This window comes from Giraffa tippelskirchi, chromosome 11, assembly GCF_054371585.1.
Source record: "Giraffa tippelskirchi isolate mGirTip1 chromosome 11, T2T-mGirTip1v1.2.pri, whole genome shotgun sequence".
NCBI lineage: Eukaryota > Metazoa > Chordata > Mammalia > Artiodactyla > Giraffidae > Giraffa > Giraffa tippelskirchi.
In genome coordinates this window covers 57,969,366-57,994,447 of record NC_137285.1, presented here as the reverse complement: position 1 = coordinate 57,994,447, position 25,082 = coordinate 57,969,366, and the positions used below count along the sequence as shown (strand labels likewise).

The following is a 25,082-nucleotide window of genomic DNA, read 5'->3' as shown; positions in this document are numbered from 1 at the left end:
ATTTTATATCAGTTATGGGGCTTCTCCAATGGCTCAGTGGGTAAAGAATCTGCCTACAATGCAAGAGACACAGGAGACACGGGTTCAGTTTCTGGGTTGGGAAGATCCCCTGGAGGGGGAAACGGCAACCCATTCTAGTATTCTTGCCTGAGAAATCTCATTAACAGAGGAGCCTGGTGGGCTACAGTCCATGGGGTCGTAGAAGGTCAGACACAGCTGAGCGACTAAGCACACACACACACACACACACACACACACACACACACACGCTTCACGCTGGTCACATAATTCGTAAGATTTTCATATATTACTGGATCTTTATCGGGTAGGTATTATTGTCACCAACTTTCATATAGAGAGCAATTTGTCTCAAGTTATCCAAAGTAAGGTCCAGCAGATTCTAACGTATCTATTACTGGCTTTAGTGGAACTAGAAACAAGAGAATCAGATTTTAATTTCAGCATTTCTTCATGCTATTTACAAAGAGTTTCATTTTATGAGAATAATTTTGATTTTTTGCTCTTCAATTCCTTTATGGAAAATATAGGTAATTAAATATGTTTTATGGATCAGTTATGAAGGTAAGTTTGATATCAGGAAGCACAAAAGTAGTTTAGAAAAAAAAAAACTCATGCTCTTCTCCAAGGTATTATTGACTTTGTATTACGATGTTTAATATGTGGTTGGCACTTAAATTTTTTGTCTGACATTAATAACTTCTGAATGACAGAGTGTATACATGTCATTTTGTGCATGCTATGTTTTTAGGGCTGTGTAACCAAAGCCATTATACACTTTTCTGGGAGTTACTATGTAAAAATAATATTTGCACCACACATCCAAGGAACTGTGTGAAATATTTTATACTGGAACTTATGTATACTGGAACTTAGTTGAACACAATAGTGAACTGAAATGCAAATAATATGGTACCTGATTACTTTATCACATAGTTTCCTTTTAATGGTATTTGCCTTAATAGAATTTCAATTTTTTAAGTATAGTAATTTTATAGGAGAAATTTGAGAGTTTAAGTTGGCAGTTCCAAAGCAGCCCACTCATTGTGTTCACTAAAGTGTTCTTCCAAAAATAAATGAGTAGGCTGGCATTGTGTTTTAAACATCAAGCTAATTTTGGTTAATTATATAAATCTAAAAGCCATGGGCAAGGCAGCAATTCAGTCTTACTAGATGATGATCAGTGAAATTGTAAGACAGCTTGCTGAATGATGCCCATCAAGCTAATAACCTGAATGCATTGTGTCCAAAAGGACAGTGCCTGGCAGAGTATCAGATAGGAAGCCTTCCCAGTGCTTTAATAAGGGGCTTGTGAAAGCTTGCAAAAGAGGGTACAAAGTTAGAAACAGTAGTAACAGCTCTGATCGGAATTCAGAAACATTAGAGAAATAAAAAAACATGGTTACCATGCATAGCTAATAATTGTGTTAAATAATGGAAAGCTGGCTTGAGCAGTATCCTGGGCCATCCCTGCCTTGCTCCTTATCTCTAGTTTTTGTTTAAATAAAATGAGAGTGCTACATTATGTGGGGCTCTCATTGAAATTGGTTGAAATTAGTATTCTGCCACAAGTGAGCAGGAAGCACAGATGCAGAATAAGAATGCGGTTGAGGGCAGGAGAGTTTAGAGCACTTGATTCTCTAACGACTTTGCCATTCAGACAAGAATCATGACTCCCTTTGTACATGGTTGTAAAGTAATGATGAGCAGAAATTGTTGCACGATTTTTCTTGCACCCAAGCTCAATTGGTGGATTTGTGTTGTATCTGTGAAATAAGAGGTTGAATTTATTAAAATGCTTTTATGATTGGACATAGATTAGCCCTCGTTCCATCTTATCCCTAGAAAAGGCTTATTCTCTATTGAGAAAACTTCTATGTATTTGCCTGTTACATGATTTATTTATCTCAGTTGAATAACCTGTGGTTGTCTCTCAGATTTATTTAGGAAAGAGGTACGTTTCTTCTTCATCAGGATTTCTTGAATGAGCCCAAGAATGACGTTTCAGGCTGTTTTATTTCATGAAGTAATTGATTTGACTGAACTTTCTTTTTCCAGTGACCATATATGATCATTGGGAAGATCCATGACTTTATTTGTAGAAATGAATAACAGAGAAATTCTGTTGCTATATAATCTGAACAGTTGATTCCTATAATTAGGTTATTTTCCTCAGCTTTGGTACAACCTGATTTTTACTGACCTATACGTTCACCAGCAGTTGAGTGGAAGTGCTTAAGAAGACAGACAGACTTAAAAGCCATTCACAGTAACTGGGTTTTTAACAGTGATGCCTAGTTTACTCTGTAACTATTATCAACCGTCTGCCTAATGTTGTGATATCCTAACAGTTCAACATCTCTCAAGAAAATTGCATTCCTCTTCATTGTGATCTTTCATAGAGTTTGAACTGATGGCAAAAGTTTAAATAAAAGAATTATTTGTGCTACTTACCCAGACTTGTCCTGCAGTTTCACTTTAGATAAAGAAAAAATTTCCCATCCGAACTGTTATATAGAGAATGGATAAACAACAAGGTCCTATGTAGCACAGGGAACTGTATTCAATATCCTGTGATAAATCATAAAGGAAAAGAATATGACAATGTATTTGTATGTATAACTGAATCACTTTGCTGTACAGCCAAAATTAACACAGCATTGGGAATCAACTCAAATGACTTTTTTTTAAATTTCCCAATTATCCCTATTTAACCCATTGCTTCCAAACTCTGCTAGTCATATTAATTATGAAACAAATGATGTATAAAACTTCATTTATTTTTAATCTTCTTTTTAAACACATACTGTAAAATCACTCTTTGAGTAGAGTTAACATGTTAATATGTTCCTCTGGAATAAGTTCTATGGAAGATAAATGTATTTTATAGCATACCACATGTGTGCAGTAGATTCGTAGAAATTACATGAGAAAGCATCATACTTCTTAAGTGTCACTCAGTTTGACTGTGACCGAAGTGTAGATGCGACTCTGGTACCTCGTCCCATCCTCACACGTAAGGGATAGAAAGCAGCTGTAGGATGTAGCCATGGAGGGCATTTTTTATTCCAGAAAATGAAGTGTGCTTCCTCTCTTGACTTCTCTGTAAAACCGGATGTGTTGCTTCTCTCATTGGCACCCCTAGTATCTGCCCAACTTCAGCCTCATTCTTTAGATTTTATTTTTCTCCTTTGTCTTCTGTGATGTAAGTTATGGATCAGGAAGCCCTGAGCATTTTTTATTTTTAATGCATTCATCCCATGCAACAAAGGGAAAAGCGCTACCTTCTTGGAGCAGGAAACATCCTGGACCCTGTTCCCTTCTGACGTTCTCAATTCACTTTGAGGACTCTGAAATAAACACATGACAGCCCCAGGGCAGGACTCTTAGAGCTGCTGTAGCTGAGCTCAAGCCATCTGGACTTTGGAAATGAGCTCTGTGTTGTAGAGTTGAGAGAGATGTCAAGAGAGAGGTGGCTTCTTAGTCTTACCCACCTGCGTTCAAGTCTGTCTCCTCCAGGTACTCACTCTGTAAACACAGAGTAGTCATATTTCACTTTTTCTGAGCCTGAGATTTTCATCTATAAAATGAGAACCACTGTCTATAGCAGAAAGACTTGTTTGCAGGATGAAAAGAAAAGAATGCGCTTTGACTCCAGCCCCTCAGTGCTTTTCAGTTCAGCGCGTGTCAATTTCCTTCCTCCTCCCCTTGAAGGTCAGAAGGTTTAGGCAGTTGGGCTGGGATCACAGTGTGGTGGGCTAGTGTGCCATCTGATGGCAGCACGCACTCACTGGAGCTTCTGTGTGTCATTATCAAATGAAACTTGGCTCACGAGACAGAAAGTCATGGCTACATTCACCTTCCTAGCTGGTTGGAAAGCTGTCACAGTACGTATCTGGACAGCAAGATGAACTAGCACGAATTCTAATGGAAATAACCTAAATGTACGTATTCACCTACCTGATGTTGTTACAAAAAGAAGCAAATTTAGTATTCCTCTAGATAAAAGTAATGATCGTTTAGGCAGGACCCAGACTTGGTTCTGCCATGAAGATCTGAAGACTGTTCATGATTCTTTGCTGCACTCATTCATGCATTAATGTCAAAGAAACACGTACTGAGGATCAAGATACGTCAGACCTTTTGCTGGGGTGCCAAAGATGACAAAGTTAGCTTGTACTCTGATGAAGTCATGAGGCTTCTGGGAGACACGTGTATGCAAAGAAGAACCCAGAGAAATAAGGATCAGTAGAGGGAAATATGGGTTCTTGATAGCTTAGTTGGTAAAGAATCTTTCTGCAATGCTGGTCTGATTTCTGGGTCGAGACGATCCACTGGAGAAGGGATAGACTATCCACTACAGTATTCTTGGGCTTCCCTTGTGGCTCAGCTGGTAAACAATCCACCTGCAATGCAGGAGACCTAGGTTGGGAAGATCCCCTGAAGAAGGGAAAGGCTACCCACTCCAGTATTCTGGCCTGGAGAATTCCATGGACTGTATAGTCCATGAGGTCACAAAGAGTCATCTTTGGGCTTTTCTCATAGCTCAGTCAGTAAAGAATCTGCCTGCAATGTAGGAGACCCGGGTTCAATTCCTAGGTCAGGAAGATTCCCTGGAGAAGGAAATGGCAACCCACTCCAGTACTCTGGCCTAGAGCGTCCCCATGGACAGAGGAGCCTGGCAGGCTCCAGTCCATGGGGTCGCAAGAGTCAGACACAGCTTAGCGACTAAACCAACCAACCAACAGAGGGAGGTATGTGCACACTGAGCCCTCCTAGGGGCCCCTTTAGTGCTCCATCCCTGTGCTATTGCATTGTCCAATCATTTTCCACAACATTGTTTCTCATGTAGTAGAATATCAATAGAATATTCCTTAAAATGAATTGGATCGATATAGGAACACCTTGGAAGTCATAATTACTCACATGGGTAGAGATGGGCTGATAACCGTCCTCACTGTTAGTAGTCTTGTATGTGACCTGAAGAGGTTCATGTGCTTTTGAGTTTTTGCCGTGACTCCCTGAATAATGATTTACCAGAAACTGACGTAATCAAATATGAATTAATGAGCTAAGTTATTTCTTGTCCTAGCCACAGTTATGAATTAACCAAGAATTGAATAGTAGGTGGCTGGTTTTTTATTGCTATAGATGACATAATTTTAGCACTTTTCTTCTATACTGTGAAAATGGAGAGAAATTAACAGTACCTTTTGCCAATTGCGTTACAGAACAAGGTCGATAAGGAACTGAACCTGGCTAGGCATGCAGTTCAACTGAAAAATGACAGTCATCTGCATTTAAGGTTTTTAATACTCTTAAAATTTCTTGATAGTCATTCAGGAATCCTAAAACGCTTGTCAGCATCAGTCACAATGAGGGAGAACATGCTGGGCTCTTGGGGTCACTGTCATACATGTGTTCCCCTTATTAATGGATTCTTTATAAAAATATCTCTTGATATAAAGGAAATGCTGTTTATAAAACTGGTATCATCTATTTAAAATTTAGTATTCTTTTGAAAAGCCTTACCCATTTTGTAATGTTATTTCTATAAAATTGAGACTGACCTATGGTGTTTGTATTTTTCTGATCCTTCCAGTTGTACATGATGACTAAAATTGGCTTACCTGATCATATTCTGAAGCAGTGTTATTTTCATTTTTGTTCACTTATAGCTGTCTTCCTTCATATGCTCCTTATCTTCAAAGTGACCCATATACTCTGTTTACTTCTTTCACGTGTGATATGTTTCCACTTGTAGCACATAAAATATCTGATTTTTTCCTTAAAGATCGCTAGTGTGGTTTCTCTCTTTCTCAGCTCTGTGTTCCCTTTTCCTTCTATGATTGTCTCTCTCTTCCCTGCAGAGTCCTTAACTCTCATCCTTCCAGACTTGCCTCTGTTTCTCTTCTTGGTCTTGTAAATCCACTCTGCCTCTAACGGCCGTCTTTCACTATGTCTACCTTGTATTTCTTCTTTGCTGCTCTGTCCTTCACCTACCCCAATCTTTCCTTGACTTCTGTTTTCCTTCCTTCATCTCCACTCCTGGAATTCTTTACTCTTGCCAAATGAGTGTTAGACAGGTTCCTTGATATTTGTGTCCCTTTGGTTTTCTACAGCTATCTGCACGCATACACATACCCAGAGTTTAATCTGGGACTTTCTCTTTGCTTCCATGCTCCTTCCCTAACAGGGCCTTTGTCACCATCCTCTCTGTATCCTGCCAACCTGTTCAGTGGATGTTTTTTGAAGGAATAACCTATTTGACTTTTAGACTTGTATCTCTACTGCACATACTCTTATGCTGTGGTATATGTCAGACTTGCTGCAGTATTTTGAAAATAACACATTTTCTTCTAATATTGCTGTTGCATAAAATGCTTCTGTTTTTCATTGTTGTCTGAATCTACCATGTAGTAAACAAATAATCTAAGAGAGATATTCAGATTAGTTAATGAAAATGTATGCTTTAAGGCCCACCTCAGGTATTGCTGCTTCTAAATGAATTAATCTCTTCCTAGTTTGTCTCTGTGATACAATTTCTGTAAGTGATATAGCATTAATAAATATTGTATATAATTACCTTTACACATATTTGTACTTCTGTTAGTTACTTGAAAAGACAATCATTTTTCCATCTCCCAAAACATTTACCACCATGCCGTGCATAGCATAGATGCTTGTTGAATATGTTAGACTGAATTGAGAGGTGTAGCGAGTAAAAAAGGTGAAAATTCAGAGAATGTTAATATTGAACCAGATCTCTTCATCAGGCATAAAGCAGAAAGAAGCAGTGGATCTAAGGAAAAGATTGGAACTTAGTACATTGAGAAAGCATAAAGTGTAGGAAATAACTGAGGAAACTCTGCTTTTTGAAGGTTGAAGATACACAAATATTTGAATGTTTTGCAGTTGAATTTTCTTAATCATGAAGAAGAAAATGTAAATAAAAATATTTGGTAATGACAGAAAGTACCCAAATGTAAATAAAAGGTTTATTTTTTTTTAAATAGGAAAGAAGACAGAGTAATTACAATATATAGAATTACAGAATGTGCTCAGTAATGTTTGACTGAATTGAAATTTTTGTTTCATTTATACACAGTTAACTGGAGTTCAGCAGTTATCCCTGCATTTTCATGTAATGAGGGGCACTAGTTTTATAAAGGAAAATGAAATTTTTCTCATCTTTTCCCCACTTTTTCCCCACGGGGTTAACTAGGTAGTGTCATCGTCTGTCTCCTCTCCTTTGAGGATCGTGATTAAACAAAGGGATAAAAGGAAAACACAGATAATGTCAAAGCCGTGACAGCTTGAGCTCAGAGAGCTGGGGAGCAGGAAAGGATGAAGTGTCAGTGGAAATGAAGGGGGGTGCAGGCTGAGTGGAGTTCCCAAGGAAGTGGCTCCCCAATTCGCCTCTACTCGTTGTCTCAAACTCATTTTAATATCAAAAATTAGCATCTGTCTGCATTAGTCACTCAGTCATGTCTGACTCTTTGCGAGCTCATGGACTATAGCCCGCCAGGCACCTCTGTCCGTGGAGTTCTCCAGGCAAGAATGCTGGAGTAGGTTGCCATTTCCTCCTTGACAAAATTATCATGCAAGGGGAATTAATGCATATGAATCTGTTTCTCTTACCTTAAAATGGGTTTATCAGAGAAAATATCATACATTTACCCTGAAACAGACTTAGTTGTTTCTGGATATACTAGGCCTGAAAGCACTGTCTATCCCATTCTTGGCATCTCTAAGTACACTGAATTTTTCTTTGCTATAACCGACATTGTTTTGGTATCGTTCATAACTTTCTTCCTATGTTAACCCTTCTAGCTGAGCAGATAACTGTATTTATAAACTGAAAAATTGCAGAACACGGCATTTTTATTTCTCTGGGGAAGTAGGATCATATTAACTCTTACACTGGTTAGCAAAAGGTACACTTCAGAAAAACTGTGAGAACACATTATGGTTTAAAATTTCTTTGAACAGTTATTGAAAACCAGATTTATTCTCCCATAGGAACTCAGTGAAATTCTGTTAAAGAATACACTTATCTCCTGTAACTAAGTTTTCATTTTTTCTGATGTAAACCAATTATTTTAAGGTTAAAATAAGATATTTTTGTCAGTTTGAGGCCAGCTAAAACTGCTACTTTACAGAATATGGTAGGTAATGGAGGCAGTACTTGATTTGATTCAAATTAAAGTCTTAGTTCATCCTACATCAAAGAAAATAGACACATTTTATGTTTGTGTATATGGTTGTCAACATGTACATTACCTTTTGGTAAATACACTGGACCTTTTATGGTTGATAGTCTGAGCTAGAAGACATAGAGCCAGGCATTACACGTATTTTATATTTTAATTGTTAGCCCTGAGTCTTTTGGAGAAGGAAATGGCAACCCACTCCAGTGTTCTTGCCTGGAGAATCCCAGGGACAGAGGAGCCTGGTGGGCTGCTGTCTGTGAGGTCGCACAGAGTCGGACACGACTGAAGCGACTTAGCAGCAGCAGCAGCAGCATGAGTCTTTAGACTGTATTGTTTCCTCCTCTTTCCATAAGTCTGGCATAAAATGCATATTCTTGATCATTATAGTACTTCCAGTAATACGAAGAAAAGGAATTAAAGATTGTGCTCATTTAGTGTTCTGTTTTCCACCAAGTTTTGGTCTAATGTAATCAATTTTAGTTTTAGCATCACAATTTCTGAAACATTTCCACTAACATGATAGGGTAAAATTTAGTTATTTTACAAGCCAAGAAACCAGTCTTGATTTTTTTTTTCCCTTTGACAGTTCAGGTCAGTTCAGTCACTCAGTTGTGTCCAACTCTTTGCGACCCCATGAACCACAGCACGCCAGGCCTCCCTGTCCATCACCAACTCCCATAGTCTACCCAAACTCATGTCCATTGAGTAGGTGATGTCATCCAGCCATCTCATCCTCTGTCGTCCCCTGCTCCTCCTGCCTTCAATCTTTCCCAGCATCAGGGTCTTTTCAAATAAGTCAGCTCTTCACATCAGGTGGCCAAAGTATTGGGGTTTCAGCTTTAGCATCAGTCCTTCCAATGAACACCCAGGACTGATCTCCTTTAGGATGGACTGGTTGGATCTCCTGGCAGTCCAAGGGACTCTCAAGAGTCTTCTCCAACACCACAGTTCAAAAGCATCAATTCTTCAGTGCTCAGCTTTCTCCACCATCCAACTCTCACATCCATACATGACTACTGGAAAAACCATAGCCTTGACTAGACGGACCTTTGTTGGCAAAGTAATGTCTCTGCTTTTTAATATGCTGTCTAGGTTGGTCATAACTTTCCTTCCAAGGAGTAAGCGTCTTTTAATTTCCTGGCTGCAGTCACCATCTGCAGTGATTTTGGAGCCCCCCAAAATAAAGTCAGCCACTGTTTCCACTTCTATTTGCCATGAAGTGATGGGACCAGATGCCATGATCTTAGTTTTCCAGATGTTGAGCTTTAAGCTGACTTTTTCACTCTCCTCTTTCACTTTCATCAAGAGGCTCTTTAGTTCTTCACTTTCTGCCATAAGGATGGTGTCATCTGCATATCTGACAGTACTTGGGTTTAAAATTCAAGATAAAGCCAAAATGTTTTAAAAATATATAGTAAGTTTCATTTTAGAGAATGCATATTTGTTTACATAGTAGCATGAAATTTGGTGATCTATGTGTGTTATATATGTGCATACATGTATTCAGTGTAGTTCTCAATAGGTAAAGTTTCTTAAGGAGGTATTTCCTGACAAGGTCATAAGAAATACTGAGCTTTCTTGAGAAGTGAAGTGTTTGGGGTGTGGTAGGGGAGAAAAGCCAGGTATTACCCAAAACTTAAAAAAACAAAACAAAACATGTTTTATTTATGTTCATGGGTGCGTTTTCAGTCTTCCCAAAGTTATCATCTGTAATCAGACCAGAATCTTCTGAAAGTTTTACACATTATTTAGACAATCTGAATGCAAGCAGTTTTCAACTTACAAGATAAGTTATATCTCAAAACTTGATTCCATAGGTCTTTTGGAGCAAGTCCTTAAAGATAGTTCCTTAACTAAATAATGTTAATCCATAGCATAGAGTTCCATTCTGAGATGCTAGGAATCTTTTTTCATTTCCTTTTAGAAAATACACCTGGGCTCCCAGGAAGTTGATTTAGAGGATGACTGAAGTTGTGGACTTTTCTGTTATGAGGTTCTGTAGGTATAGAGGTGTTTCCTACCTTCTCAAGTCTTGACTTTTCCAATAGGCTTTGCGTCCCTAGGGTAGCCGCTGTCACAAAGCTCCCAGGATTTCCAGCCTGAGTGCTGAGGTGGGGTAGGGAATGGCGGCAGGCTTCCAGAGGTGGGGGTGATTTTAAATTTGGCACCATTTGTAAAACTTTTATTTCCTGTTACTTGCTTGAACTTTATGGCATAAATAAAAGAACAGATATGATTTTGATGTAGATTAGTTTGAGGATGTTTAGATACTTTATTGTAATATTTAAAATCATGTGATATACCTCGTATGCCTATGAGGATGACCCATAGCCATGATGATTCCAGGACATATTATTTTCTGTATAGCGATAATTGATATTGTTTCAATAGTCTTTAAATGTCTTCTTTGGGTATTCATTATTTTGCTTAATATTGCAACATAGGAGACTAGAATTCTTTCAGAACTGAAATTTTAACTTTTAATATGAAAATATTCCATTTTGTAGGATTTTATGCTAACACTTATCAAAAAGTGAGGTGAATGCTGATCTTTAAGTTGCTAGTATGTATCTAATTCCCCTAAAATATTTGATTATTGAAGAACAATCCAAAAACTATTATTTATGAATGTTTTCATTCCTTTTAGAAATTGGATATTTACTTCTAAAGATCAAGTGAAATAAATTTATTAGATGGTATTATCAAGTCAGTCAACACACAGTAAATTATGATCAGTCTTTATCTTACTTGAAACAATGTACAAACACATGTAATTAGGTATTTTAACTAGAGTTAAAAATGGCTGTCAGTATCCTTAAAACTGTTTATAAAAGAGAAATTTATCATTGGTTTATGATATTAATGTCATAACTCAGCAGTAAATCATTTCATGACAGAAAAGAAATACAGTACCTCTCTAGAATATTACCACTGTTTCTCTTGAACAAATAATAGGAAATTGTGGTACCCTTGTGAATGAATGGCATTAGCCTATATTGCTAATTGTGGGGAAGAGGGGAGTGTCCATCCTTATCCACTTTATCCAGTCACACATGCTGAACAAATACCATATGTGAGTGTTACCACGTGGTAATCCTCTGGTTTTGGGTGAGGTTTGCTAGGACTGTACCTATTGTTAGGAAGAGGAAGTCCTTGTCCCTGTGTTACTGTAATGCCATTATTTGGTTAGCTCTTTAAAACTAGATCTTTAACATTTTTGCAACTGTGAGTAATAAGTGTAAACTCCCCTATCTTTGGTCTCTCATTACTAGATTCTGGGTCAACTTCAGGATCTATAAAATGCACAGCACAAGACCCATTGCATCACAGTCGTGTGCATTTTAAAAACACCCCAAAAGCACACACTTAAATATATCCAAGTTAATCAGAGGCCACAATTACTAATTTGTTTGCAGAATTCCAGTAGTTCACAGGAAATCATCAACAAAATAGCACCTCACTCCAGCAGTCTCCCCCGACGGGGCGTATGCCCTTCCTTCCCCCCCCCCCCCCCCCCGCGTCCCCAGGCGAAACGCATGAAGGCTCTCCTCAGGTGTTTACTGTAAGGATTGTAAGGTTCTGAGTGAGGTGAAAACTTTCCATTGAGTTCACTACACTCTGTTTATTTAGAATGATTTTAATACTTGTTTAAGGAAAAAAGAAGATTATGAATAATAATCAAGTAGGACTATGAAATCGCACAAACCAAATGATCCCATGTCTATTACAATCAATTTTATATTATTAATATATAATGGTTTATTTAAATAAGCCTGTTGAAATACTTTTCCCTATTGCAGGAATTATAAATTGAATTAGAAATTTGTTCAGAGTTGCTTGGATTCTGTTGACTTTTGGAAAAATCCAGATTTTCTTCTTATTAGTTGTATGAATGGCATATGGTAATTGTTTTCATTATCATTTTACGTACATAAGTACATTTTATATACATACATTATTTCTTTATGTATTTTATATTTTTCATATAGTTTATAATATAACGTTAGCATAATCTACTTTATAGCAAATTTAATCCCTCATAAACTCCTGAGTGCTTCTATAATTTAAATCTTGAAAATAAAAGTGAACCAAATTTTTAACTTTATTTTAGAATTCACAAAATTATATTCTTATTTTACAAACATGGTGGAAAATTCTTCTGTCCTAACACATCCTTTCTTCTGCCTTTAACTTCTTACATTATCACTTTATCATAATCTTTCCATTTAGTATGGCTATAATTATTTCAATAAACAAAGTCTTCTCTGCCCAGAAGATAAACAGTGAACTTGAACACATATTTCAGAATTATGTTTCCCTCTGTCTCAGATCAATTCCTACCATTATTTCCCGTGGAAATATGGGCCATGTCTAGGTAACTATCCTGACTAAACTTGTATATATCCACCCTTCTAGACTTCCAATAAATTATTTGCCCCTTGTCTCTCTGGCCATCTTGTCCATCTGTTCTTAACTGTAGTTCCCTTCAAACACTTAACATATTTGGAAAGTTTATGCTACATGCTTTTGTTTTATTTTTTTAAAGCTTTTCTCACCTGCATTAACTTGCCGTTTTTCCCGTGCACCAGCTTCCTCCTGCCTATTGAACACGTTGGCCTGTCTTTTGCTGCTTGTAAAGTGGTCTGGGCTGAGCACAGCCATCGGCCAGCGCAGGCAGGGCTACAGTGCCCCCGGGGAAGTTGGGGAGGCTCCCTGGGTGAGGCAGACTTTGACACCACAGGGTTTATCTGTCCCAACATTGTGACGGGCTTCCCCAATGGCTCAGACAGTAAAGAATCTGCCTGCAATGGAGGAGACCCAGGTTCGATCCCTGTGTGGGGAAGATCCCCTGGAGAAGGGAATGGCTAACCACTCCAGTATTCTTGCCTGGAGAATTCCATGGACAGAGGAGCCTGGTGGGCTACAGTCCACGCGGTTGCCAAGAGTCAGAGGTGATAGAGTGACTAACACTTCCGCTTTCAAACACATCTGTATTATGTTCCCTCTATTTGAAAATATTTTATATTAATCTTTACTAAAGAAATTGGTGGAGTGTTTCAAGTTCCAGAGAGGGAATAATGATACAGATTTTTAAATTTTCATTACAGACAGGTATTTATGGTACAATTTTGAAAGAGGATATATGCAGTGTCCTTGAAATCAAGTCAGGACATCTAGCAATCCTAGTTCTATGGCACTGAGATAAAATACAGGAGGTTTAGTAAATCTTATTTTAGGGAATTCCCTGTAATAGAGAAAGGCCAATCATTCCCTCAGACCTCTGGCGATCAGTCATCAGGGTGGTATCGTGGCCTTCCGTCTATTTCTCCTCCTGCAGCAGTAGTGACATGGAGACATTTTTGAAGTAAGATAGATCTAAGTGACTTGTCCACTGCTTCTCGCCTTGTTGCTGTTCAAACCAGAGGAACGCCCTTCCTCAACATCACCACCTTTCATCACTATTTTTAGGCATTCTGAAATTTTTTTCACCAGCTCTGGTGGAACTACTTCTGACCACTAAACAATGTCACATTTGCTTTGATATCAATGCCATTTGCTTCATTTCAAAAACCTTCTTCATCTTTTCTCAGATCCGTTCCCAAGGCAAAAGCCTAACTTGATTTTTTAAACTTATGGGAAATGCTTCTGTGATTGCTTTTGAGAACGTCAGGAAAATGATAAAAGTTATTTTGGTGTAAGTTAACAGTTGTCTTTCGTTAAGTACAGACTTTCTCAACCTTGGAAGATAATTAAATGTAGTATTAATGCCAACTGTAAAAATATGAGTACCTTTTATTTGAAGGACAACCACATTTCACTGAAAGCAAGAAAGACTGGCATATTTACTTAAACAAATTCCAGAGGCATTTTCACATGCACACACACACACACACCATGACTAAACAGTGAAAGTGTGTATTTAAATCCTGATTCAGTACTCTTGGGGGCACTTTCTTTAATCTCACGTCTCTCATCTCAGTTTTAAGAAGTAGAAGTTACACTGAGTTAACTAAATCTAGACTTTTCATTTTTATTTTTCTTGTGTTTGAGGGAGCACTCTTTCAAGAAAGCTTGATATATTTTGTAAGAGTGAGGAAAATAATTTCACGTGGACTCAGAAGTTAATACATATATCAGTATTCCTCTACTTTCCAATAGAGATTTGTCCACTCCCCTGACCATACCACCCTCATTTCTGTCCAAAAATATGACTTCAAATTGCAGGGATTTCAGTGGATTTTGATAACTGGTCAAGGACTTAGAACAATGCCTGGCATGTGCTAGGTGCTTAGCAATGGTGTCGAGTAAATGAAAAGAGGGACAGATCAGTTGTTCAGAACCTACTTATTGCTCACAGCACATGACCTTTAGGCTTGGAGAGAGATGTGGAGGTAATGAGGAAGGAAGTATAAGCAAGGTAGCTAGAAGAAAAGGTGGGTCCACTACTGGCAAATATCTAAATGACCCTTTCAGTGTAAATATTTAAGCACGTTTAGTGTTTGCACTGTTGTTGTTTAGTTGATAAGTCATGTCCAACACTTTTGTGACCCTATGGACTGTAACCCACGAGACTCCTCTGTCCTTGGGATTCTCCAGCAAGAATACTGGAGTGGGTAGCCATTCCCTTCTCCAGGGGATCTTCCCAACCCAGGGATTGAACCCATGTCTCCTGCATTGGCAGGTGGATTCTTTACCGCTGAGCCACCAGGAAAGTGCTAATGTCTGCTCTATGAAGACCAAATAAATATATTCACACTTCTGATGATGGTGGTAGCTTTTTTCTCAAAGCCAAAATATGTACGATAGTGGGGTTAGGCAGGAGGAAGTGAGACAGAAGACAGAGACGGAAAGGAAAGGAAGAAGAAGCAGAGTATTTGGTAGATAGCTTTTCCTTTATTTTTTTTCCTTAGGATTAAAGTAGGTTAAAAGATATCTGAACAAAATGGTTGCTCATGAAATAAATAAATTATGCAGTTTTATGTAACTTTGTATTTTTATATACCTCATGGAGCAACACTGAGTCAGCACATGGGTGCGTATGATCTTTGCTAGCCAAAAGGAGCCTTTCTGAAACCTTGGGCATCATGTGTTTTTGGAGGGAGGCAATCAAAGAAACAGCCCCAAACATCAAACCCTAAGAATAATAAATCCCCAAAGAAAGTACACAGGATTCTGCCATTGTTCTGTTCATGTTAGGTCAGGAAACGAGCACACAGTTTTATTTATTAACTTTTTTAAACTAGCATTGCACCTGAAAAAAAGTAAAAGTGATGAAATTGATCAGAAAAATGAACAAAATATGACACAACAATTTTTTAAGAATAATAGCCAAGATTGCTGGATAATATGATAATGGAAGGAAACTCAGTGGTCTGGGTGTGGAATAAGCAATAAGCAATTGCAATAAGCAATTGGAATAAGCAGTATTAAAGTTCACTTCAATACTTGAGTGACCTGAGACTACCATGCTTAATAGAATGCTGTTGCCCACATAAGAGTAGATGATCATTTTATTGATTTGGAAATGCTGTACTGTGATAGACCCTAGTTTCATCATTAAAGCCTGTGGCAGAAATGTGTTAAATGGAACTGTAAGAAATGCCTGATTTGCAGGTCAAAAAACATAGGAGCACAGCAATTTCATACGGCTTAACCTGCCAACTGTGCTTGAGTGGGAGAAATTTAAGAGGGAGATCTGTAGGGAACTTCAAGGCGAGCATAGGCAACTTCCGATGGAACAGTATAGCATCGATCCCTGGGTCCTGAAGGCTGTGGGGGTGGGGTCAACAGGGTGCCTCTGAATTTCTTTGCAGACTCAGTCATCAAGTCGACTGATGAGTGCCCTATGCTGGCTCCTACGTAAAGCCTCTGTCATTTTCTTCCGAGGGCATTCCTAATGAAGAATACCTGCAGAGCAGAAGATTCTTGCATGTTTGAGGGTACATGTGTATTCCTCTTGAGGTCTGTGCACATGCGCCTTCTTTTCGGAGCTTATCAGGGAGCTCGGTCATTTCCCTGATCAGCATTTTGCAGCTCTGACCAAATCTCTCTTTGTGGTGCTGCCTACAGACAGGAGCAGCCTCTAGTCACCCTGCCTTCAAACAGAGTGAGGACAGAGTGGCTCTTTTTTGTGAGGTTAGACTGTAGGCTCCCATGAAGAAAATCCTCATAACTAGAAAAATTCATTAGTGTTTTGAAAAGGGACATATTTTTTTTTTTTTACCTGTTAAAAGCTAAGGTGTGAATGGGAAAGATTTTTTTTTTCTGATTGATTCCTTATACCTTTATTTAAAGATCATTTCAGGTATTAAGCTTATCTGAATGCAGTGATGTCATTTCACAATTATAGAATTAACCCTAAGAAAATAAGCTTATTATTTGGGATTTATTTTTCATGTTTTTGCCTAACTCTCAAATGATGATACCTCATTGATTATTCAGAAACTGAGATGGTAAAGAATGAATTTATTTGATTCAGTTAATATAACCATTTCTTCGGACGTTTGATGTTGTACTAAGATGCTTATGATTACCAAAGGGGAAAGGTGGGTGGGAGGGATGAATTAGGAGATGGGAATTAATATATACACATTACTGTATGTAAAATAGATAATCACAAAGGACCTACTATATAGCACAGGGAACTCTACTCAGTATTCTATAATAAGCTATGAATATGTATATCTGAATCAATTACCTTGCTCTACACCTGAAGCTAACACAACATTGTAAATCAAAATAAAGTAAAAATTGTAAATCATATAAAATAAAAATTAAATATAAAAAGAAGCTATTTTTAATATTTCAAGGGTGATAATTCTGCTCAAAATCAGATATTGAGTAGATTTGAAGTAAATATGGCATGGTGCCCCATCAGGAAAAGTGCTAGAACATTGTCATTAATTTATAGATTTTGCAATGAGCTTCTCTAAATCTGTCACATGTAAATTGTTGAAATAATGAAGACTACCTCTTTATCCCGTGTGAGAATCCTGAGTATGAGGCAGGTAGCATACAAGGTGCCATTTGCAAAACCTCTGTGAACTTACATATGAATCTTACATCACAGCTGTCATAGCTGAATCAAGTTGGCAAATCAGAGAGCAATATCGGTGGTGATGAAAATGATTATTTCTAGAATTGAAGGCAACTCAGGGAAAAAGCAGCTGGAGTTTGGACTCGTTACTTAAATTTATAGAAAGAAGCCATATTCTGTTGCTCAGAAAGGCCACGACGAAACATGTTTTTTCATCAACTTCTTGCAAATGTGATAAACAAAAAACATACTGAAATCAGTAATTTCTAAATAACTCAGGCTCAGGACCCATAGCTCGGTCCAGTGCCCATCAGTGCTCAATGTCTCAGGCCGCTGTAACAGCATCTAAGTCCGCATCTTAGCGTAAGGATAGTTGATGTTCAGGGAAAAAACTTAAATCAGGTTTAATACTTACAGTATGTTTGTTTTTTCACAATTTTTATTTTTATTTACTTTTTCAACTTGATTTTTATTTTCTATTGGAGGGTAGTTGAATTAGAGTGTTGCATCAGGTCCAGGTGTACAGCAAAATGATTCAGTTGTATGTATCAGTTCAGTTCAGTGGTATGTATACATATCTTCATCCTCTTTCAGATACTTTTCCCATATAGATTGTTACAGAATATTGAATATAGTTCCCTGTGTTCTACAGTAGGTCCCTGTTGGTTATCTATTTTTATATATGGTACAGCATATAGTTAGTTCCAACCTCCTAATTTATCCCTCCCCTTTGGTAACCATAAGTTTGTTTTGTAAGTCTGCGAGTCTGTTTCTGTTTATAGTATGTTTCAAAAGCAAAGTCACTGTAATTAAAAACAGTCAAGCAAGCATTTTGTGATAATCTTCTTAAAATAATAACTTCATACACCAAAGCAAGTATTTGGAGGTAATCTCCTTCAAACACACTTTATAAAGTACTGACCCACAGATTGTGTGATTAGTTCATGATTCCTTCTGTGGGATTCTAGATACATTTACTAACTTATTATGTAAATAAACACACATGCCAGTGATTACAGAGGCAAAATAAAAGGTGGAGGCATTTTTTAGCACATCTAGTTGGTCATTGTATTAGCAACCACTGATTGGCATATATATGCTCAATAAGTGTTTCTGGAGATGATTTGGTGTTAGATCTTTAGAGACTTTTTATGTGCTCAAGTTACCAGGTAATAGTTTTATGAAAAAAAAACGATTTCCCTAAATGTGGAAACTTCTTGGCAGAGAAGATGAGATTCTCTTTCATAGGGCTTATCTATGTATCTTACATATGCAGTAAAAACCACCATCACTAAGGTCAACAGTGACCACATCCTGGCAGTCCACCTTTAGTCTTGTTCCCTTGATGGCATCAAACACTATTGGTCACCCATTCTTGATTTCCTCCCTTTGATTCCAAGACACTGCATCCTCTGCCTGCCTGCCTCTTTGGTCTTCCTTCCTCGGGTTTGTTAGCAAATTCTTTCCCCGCCTAACCAGAAATGTGTTTTCTGTAGATTTCCATCTGTGACCTTCTTTTCTTCTCATTTCACCTTTTGCCTGGATGACTTTATTCATTGTTCCATGAATAAAATCTAGAGTTCCCTGATCTCAAAAAGTCACTACCTCTTTAGTATGTCCCAACTTTCCTCTTCTTCAGTGTGTTTTTCCTGCTTCCTCTATTCAGTGGTCCTTAGTTTTCTTCCAATTTATCAGACCTTTTTGCTGCCATTGTCTGTATTGTATGTATTAAAGTTGTCATCAGTCAATTTGTGTCTGTCAGCGTGGTAGATCTTTGTACCCATCTCTCTTTATTTTCCATGTCACCTTTTTAGTTGTCTACCAAGTGTTTCAATTCATGATCCTAGAATCATCTCTAGCTACTGGATCTGGTCTTAGAGACTCATGATTTGGGCCTCTCTCCACATTTGTCAGGGGATAACTCATCGAGTTCTGGATTCCAGTGCGTTTGTCCTTGTCTGGACTTTTTTCTTGGTCTAGCTCATTTTCACCTTGCCCAGTTTCTTCATGAAGTTTTCCTTCAACCCAACTGCAAGTTACTGGACTCTCTATGGATTATGATTTCTTTTCAAGCTATGAAAAGTGAAAGTCGCTCAGTCTTGTTCGACTCTTTGCGACCCCATGGACAGTCCATGGAATTCTCTAGGCCAGAATACTGGAGTGGGTAGCCTTTCCCTCCTCCAGAGGATCTTCCCAATCCAGGGATCAAACTAAGGTCTCCCACATTGCAGGCGGATTCTTTACCAGCTGAGCCACAGGGGAAACCCAAGAATACTGGGGTGGGTAGCCTGTGCCTTCTCCAGCGGATTTTCCAGTCCCACGGATCAAACCAGGGTCTCCCGCGTTGTGGGTAGATTCTTTACCAACTGAGCTATCAAGGAAGCCCTTTTTAAGCTATGGATGACTGCTATTACACAGTGACTTTAATATTTACCAGTCTGCAGGTCTTACCTAGAGTGTAAATTCATTAAGAATAAAAGCCATTTGCTATCTTTGTGTTCTCAGAAGTACTTTCACATAGCTTTTGTTTAGTAAAAAAATCATTTGAATAAAATGATTCAGTAACTGTACAGTGGCCAGTAATTACACGTGATCATTTGTTTTGTTAGAAAATACATTCTTAGCTAGATTTAAATGTTTTCCCTATTTTCCAAAAATTAGAGTTTGCATATTTTGATCAAATATGAATTTGTTTAGCCATAGTTGAAGGATAAAAAGTCACTTGAATGTCCTTCTAGCACAGATTCTTATCTTTAAAATGAAATTTTGCACATATTAGGGTGGGCTTAAGCTGCCTGTGATCCAAAATATTCTTGCCTTTTTCTTCCTTTTAGATCTCTACCAAAATACTTCCCTGCTGTGCTGAAGCTACCCTCTGTTGATTATTATTTTAAATCTTTTAAGGGAAAATTGCATTCACTTAAATGAAATTTAGTGTGTAGAAAATACTTACCTTATTAAACAGAGTCACTGTAATGAATATTACTAATGGTGTAAACTGTTGTGAAAACAAACAAAAGTAAATTGGAAAAGACTAATCAGCCATTGTTTTGCTTTACATTTTATTTTCCAAACTATTCATATCCTTGAAGTTTCTGTGTCAGGTAGCTGTATGGTAACTGTATCTGTAAATTTTTATTCATGTACCTGAGATTGGAAGATGTGTACCAATTATTTAATTCCTGTCTGTGGTACACTATGAATTGCATCTTAAGAGAAGGAATCTTATTTAGTGATGAATCGTCTCCTGAGACATTAATGATCTTGTCAAAAATAATACCATTAAAGAAAATAGACCACAAGAATCACTCCCAAACATTCCTCCTAAATAATGGGAAAACTACAATGAGATACCTCAGGTTAAAAATTGTGACTCAAAATATATGTTTATTAAAACAAAAGGAAATAGCAGAAAAAGGGTTTTTTTTGCCTGATTTGTGTGTGGATGGATGAAAATAAGGATTTTTAGTAAACTAGTTATTAAGAGTTGATTTGTTTTTGAAATGTAATTTCTGTATACTGAGTGTTCTCCAGATTCTTAAATTTATTTTTCTTTATATAAAAAAGTATGTGTTTGAATCTCAATAATTGTTTATCCTAGTGACCTTATGGGGCTGTTCCCAGTTACATATACAGAAAGAGAGGAACCAGAATTTTTAAAATGGATTCTCTAGTGTGTATTCACAAGGGACACTGCCTGTACAGTAAATAATCAATATGGTTATTGTTGTACCATTCTGTTATACTATATTTTTAAAAACCTTTTTTTTCCATTCTGTTATACTATATTTTTAAAAATTGGTTTTTTTAAAAACCAATGTTATACATGCTTGTATAAATTTATAGCAGTACAGAAAAATATGATATAGAAAAGTAGAATTATCTGTAGTTCTATTACTGTGCCAGTCACTGTTAAGAGTTGTAGATCTAACAATAATCAGTTCAGTTCAGTTCAGTCGCTCAGTCATGTCTGACTCTCTGTGATCCCATGGACTGCAGCACGCCAGGCCTCCCTGTCCATCACCAACTCCCAGAGTTTACCCAAACTCATGTCCATCGAGTTGGTGATGCCATCCAGCCATCTCATCCTCTGTTGTCCCCTTCTCCTCCTGCCCCCAATCCTTCCCAGCATCAGGGTCTTTTCCAATGAGTCAACTCTTTGCATGAGATGGCCAAAGTATTGGAGTTTCAGCTTCAACATCAGTCCTTCCAATGAACACCCAGGACTGATCTCCTTTAGGATGAACTGGTTGGATCTCCTTGCAGTCCAAGGGACTCTCAAGAGTCTTCTCCACCACCACAGTTCAAAAGCATCAATTCTTTGGCGCTCAGCTTTCTTTATAGTTCAACTCTCACATCCATACATGACTACTGGAAAAACCATGACTTTGACTAGATGGACCTTCGTTGGCAAAGTAATAATGTCTCTATAATACCGATTCATAATGGCCAGAATTTAAATACCACTAAATGTGTGAGAAACAGTGTTGTAAGTGCTCTTGAGTATACTGATTAATTTAGCCATAAAAAAAGAATGAAATAATGCCATTTGCAACAACATAGATAGATAGACCTAGAGATTATCATACTAAATGAAGTCAGAGAAAAACACATACCATATGATAGCATGTATATGTGGAATCTAAAATATGACACAAATGAACTGATTTATGAAACAGAAATAGACTCATAGACTATAAAACAAATGTATGATAACCAGGGGAAAAGGGGATGAGGGAAGGATAAGTTAGAAGTTTGGGATTAACAGATACCAACTAGTATATATAAACTAAACAACAAGGTCCTAATGTATAGCACAGAGAACTATATTCATTATCCTGTAATAAAAACCATGATGGAAAAGAAAATACTTTGACAAAAATACTTTGTATTTTTTAACAATAAAAATTGGATTCCTGAAAAATTATATGTATATACATATATATGTGTGTGTATATATATATATATATGTATGTTTGTTTTGAGTAATTTAATATAAGAACCCTATAAGGTATGACTTGTTATCACTGCTTAACAAATGACAGAACTGGCTCAGAATGGTTAAATAACCTGATATGTTTGCTCCCAGTTTTTTCTATGGGTAGATTATCATTTGATATTGTTGCTCTTGTATTATTTAAAAAGACAGGAACATAACATACGGATGCTGTTTTACCACTGTCAGGTCCGAAACAAACTCCCCTGAACCGCCAAACTGCTCCTCGCTCCACTATGTAAATATAAATAGCACCACCATACAATTTTTCTGCAAGTCTGGTCAGTACTATCTACTTAAAGAATGAAAAGGCCATTTCTCACTGCTTTTACTCCTTTAAGCTGAATCCAAGCTGTTATCATCTCCTGCCTGGATAATTGCTGGAGTCATTGTGGCTGGTCTCCCCACTTCCAACATCACCCACTCCTGTAGTCCCTTCTCCAGGCAACAGCCAAAGTCTGATTTTTAAATGTCACTCAGATCATGTTACCCTTCTGCTTAAAACATCTCAATATTCACATCCCTCGTGATGACACTGAAAATAGCACCCTGAGTCATCATCACAGCCCTGGAGACCCGTGTGGTCCCTCTCTGTCTTCTTGGGCTCCACCTCCTACCTCCCATCTCCCTGCCTCCTTGCAGCCACATTCCCATCTCGTGTTCCATGTCGTGTTCATTCCTACCTCCGGGACTTTGCAATTTCTCTTCCCTTTGTTGGCACTTTTGCACGGTCGGCTACTGTGTCCTTTCAGTTTCCCCAAAGCAGCCTTCACAGGCTACCTTTCTAAAGAATCCTAACCCTCCTGTGCCCAATCCAATCTTGATCTCTGTCATTTTCTTCAAAGCACTTACCACTGTCTGAATTTATTTCCTTATTTCTGTATTATCTTTTTCTCCTACTGTGGTAAAAACTCCGTGAGAATAGGAATTTTCTCATTCATCTGAGTGCCTAAAAAAGGCGGGGTATATCAGGCTTTCAATGAATAGCTCAATTAATGAACAGTCTATACACCAGCAATAGAAGGATGTTTCCTGAAATATTATTTGCATATGCCTCCGAATTCTCACTTTGCTCTAGATTGCTGAATGAATGCTTGAATTGATTGCAAATGGAAAGAAACTTTTCAGCAGCTAGGGATGTTGGTAGAAGCATCTATCTGATTAAATGAAAGTACAAAAGACAGGTTTGCTTAATTCTTACTGGGTGGGCTTAAGAAATGAGACAAAGTATTCTTGTTGTGTGAAGAATTCTGGTCACTGAATAGCGGACCAATCACTGCAGTATTGTTAGGTAATTGTTATGAAGATGGGGAAACAATATGGTGATTCCTGGGACAACATAACATGGTGCATTATGCATTCACAGCCAGATTCTCCAGTTATATTTTGGTCAGTAAAAGTTCCTTTTTCTTGCACAGCTTCTTCTTGCTTCTCCCTAAGCATCCAGCCGTTTTGGGAAGAAAGCTATTCCAGTAAGTGTTTTTAATGATGGGTTAGTATAGCCCCTTCCAGTTGTCACAAAAATCAGCATGAACCTCTGATTAATCTCTTCAACTCTTCACTGAATCATTAGAACTATTCTATTTGGTACTGAAAATACTTGCATCTTACTTGTATTTCCCAAAGAGAGACACTTATCTTTACAAGTGGAAATACAATGCTCATTCATTTCTGCTTTAATAATATTTTAACGTATGTGTTAAGTCCTATGAACTACCTTTGATTATAAAATTCTTTCTGAGAACAATATTTCTTTGATTACCAAGACCAAAAATGACCAGGTTGGGAAATTTTTCCCAACTCTTTAATATTAAAATGGTTTTTAGCAGGTGGAGTACCCTTTGAGTGCATACATATATGCAGAAATTTCAAGCAAAATCAGCATAGCACTCATATAGCTGCGAGTAAAATTTTAAGTGCCATAGGATTTGCTATTCTAGAAAGAGTAAGTTTTTACATGTAGATGTTTTTCTGCTGAACCAGATCAAAGAATGGCTATGTATAGGACACAGTCTATAATTTGAACTTAAAGTCCATTTTTTGGATAAAGCTTCATTATGACAGGCTGTTCCATTTTTCTTTTGTACTCATCTTTATCTTAAAAGGATGTTTTAAAAAGGATCTTAGAGATCACCTATTCAACCTTTTTTATCGTGAGAATTATAGCCGAAAGAGGAAAGGTGGCTTTGTTAAGGTTTTAGCAGTTAGTGGCTAAGCTAAACTGAAAACAGGAGGCTTTCTTGCTAAGTCCCTGTTCCTGCCTTTCTCCCTGTATGTTTGGGACTCACATCCAATGAAGATGTTTAGCTGTAATAAGATGTTAATGTGTTGTGCACACTATAAAGAAATTCCGACATTCACTGTCACTCAGTGAGCTGTGTGTTTTGATAAAACTCAACATCTAATAAAAGTTCAAGACCTGCTTCCCTCTCTTGCTCTTCCTCTCCTCCCTGTCCCCACTTACAAAATGTGGTAATGCATTTCCTAAAACTGGATGGATACCCTCCCAACCATGTACCATCTTTCAGTTTCAGAGATATCACATGATAGGATGTCAGTGGAGACGGGAGTTTTCCTGACCTGTCCACCCATTATGACCTGTCTTCTGTGTTAATAATGCACTTGGTTGTGGGTTGGCCTGCTGAGCTTTTGAGGATAGTGTGTCTCCCTGGATGCCTTTTTCCCTGCTCTGTGCAAAGCTAAATGACCCATAGGGGAATTGAACCTATAACCTTGGCCTCATTAATTTACCTGCTGTAAAAATCTCCTTTTGGAAATCTATGTTCTGCTGTGGTGAGATTAAGGGTGTGATTTCATT

General features: G+C 37.7%; 1 protein-coding gene and 1 long non-coding RNA gene across 2 annotated transcripts in view; one reads left to right on the top strand and one right to left on the bottom strand.

Moving 5' to 3' along the window:
* Positions 1-25,082, top strand: part of NR3C2 (nuclear receptor subfamily 3 group C member 2) — a 418,452-nt gene that overhangs the window by 175,278 nt on the left and 218,092 nt on the right.
* Positions 1-25,082, bottom strand: part of LOC145527042 (uncharacterized) — a 120,946-nt gene that overhangs the window by 28,636 nt on the left and 67,228 nt on the right. The window contains exon 4 of the long non-coding RNA XR_014069425.1: positions 2,473-2,589. This is a non-coding gene — a long non-coding RNA (uncharacterized LOC145527042). The remainder of the gene's footprint in view (positions 1-2,472; positions 2,590-25,082) is intronic.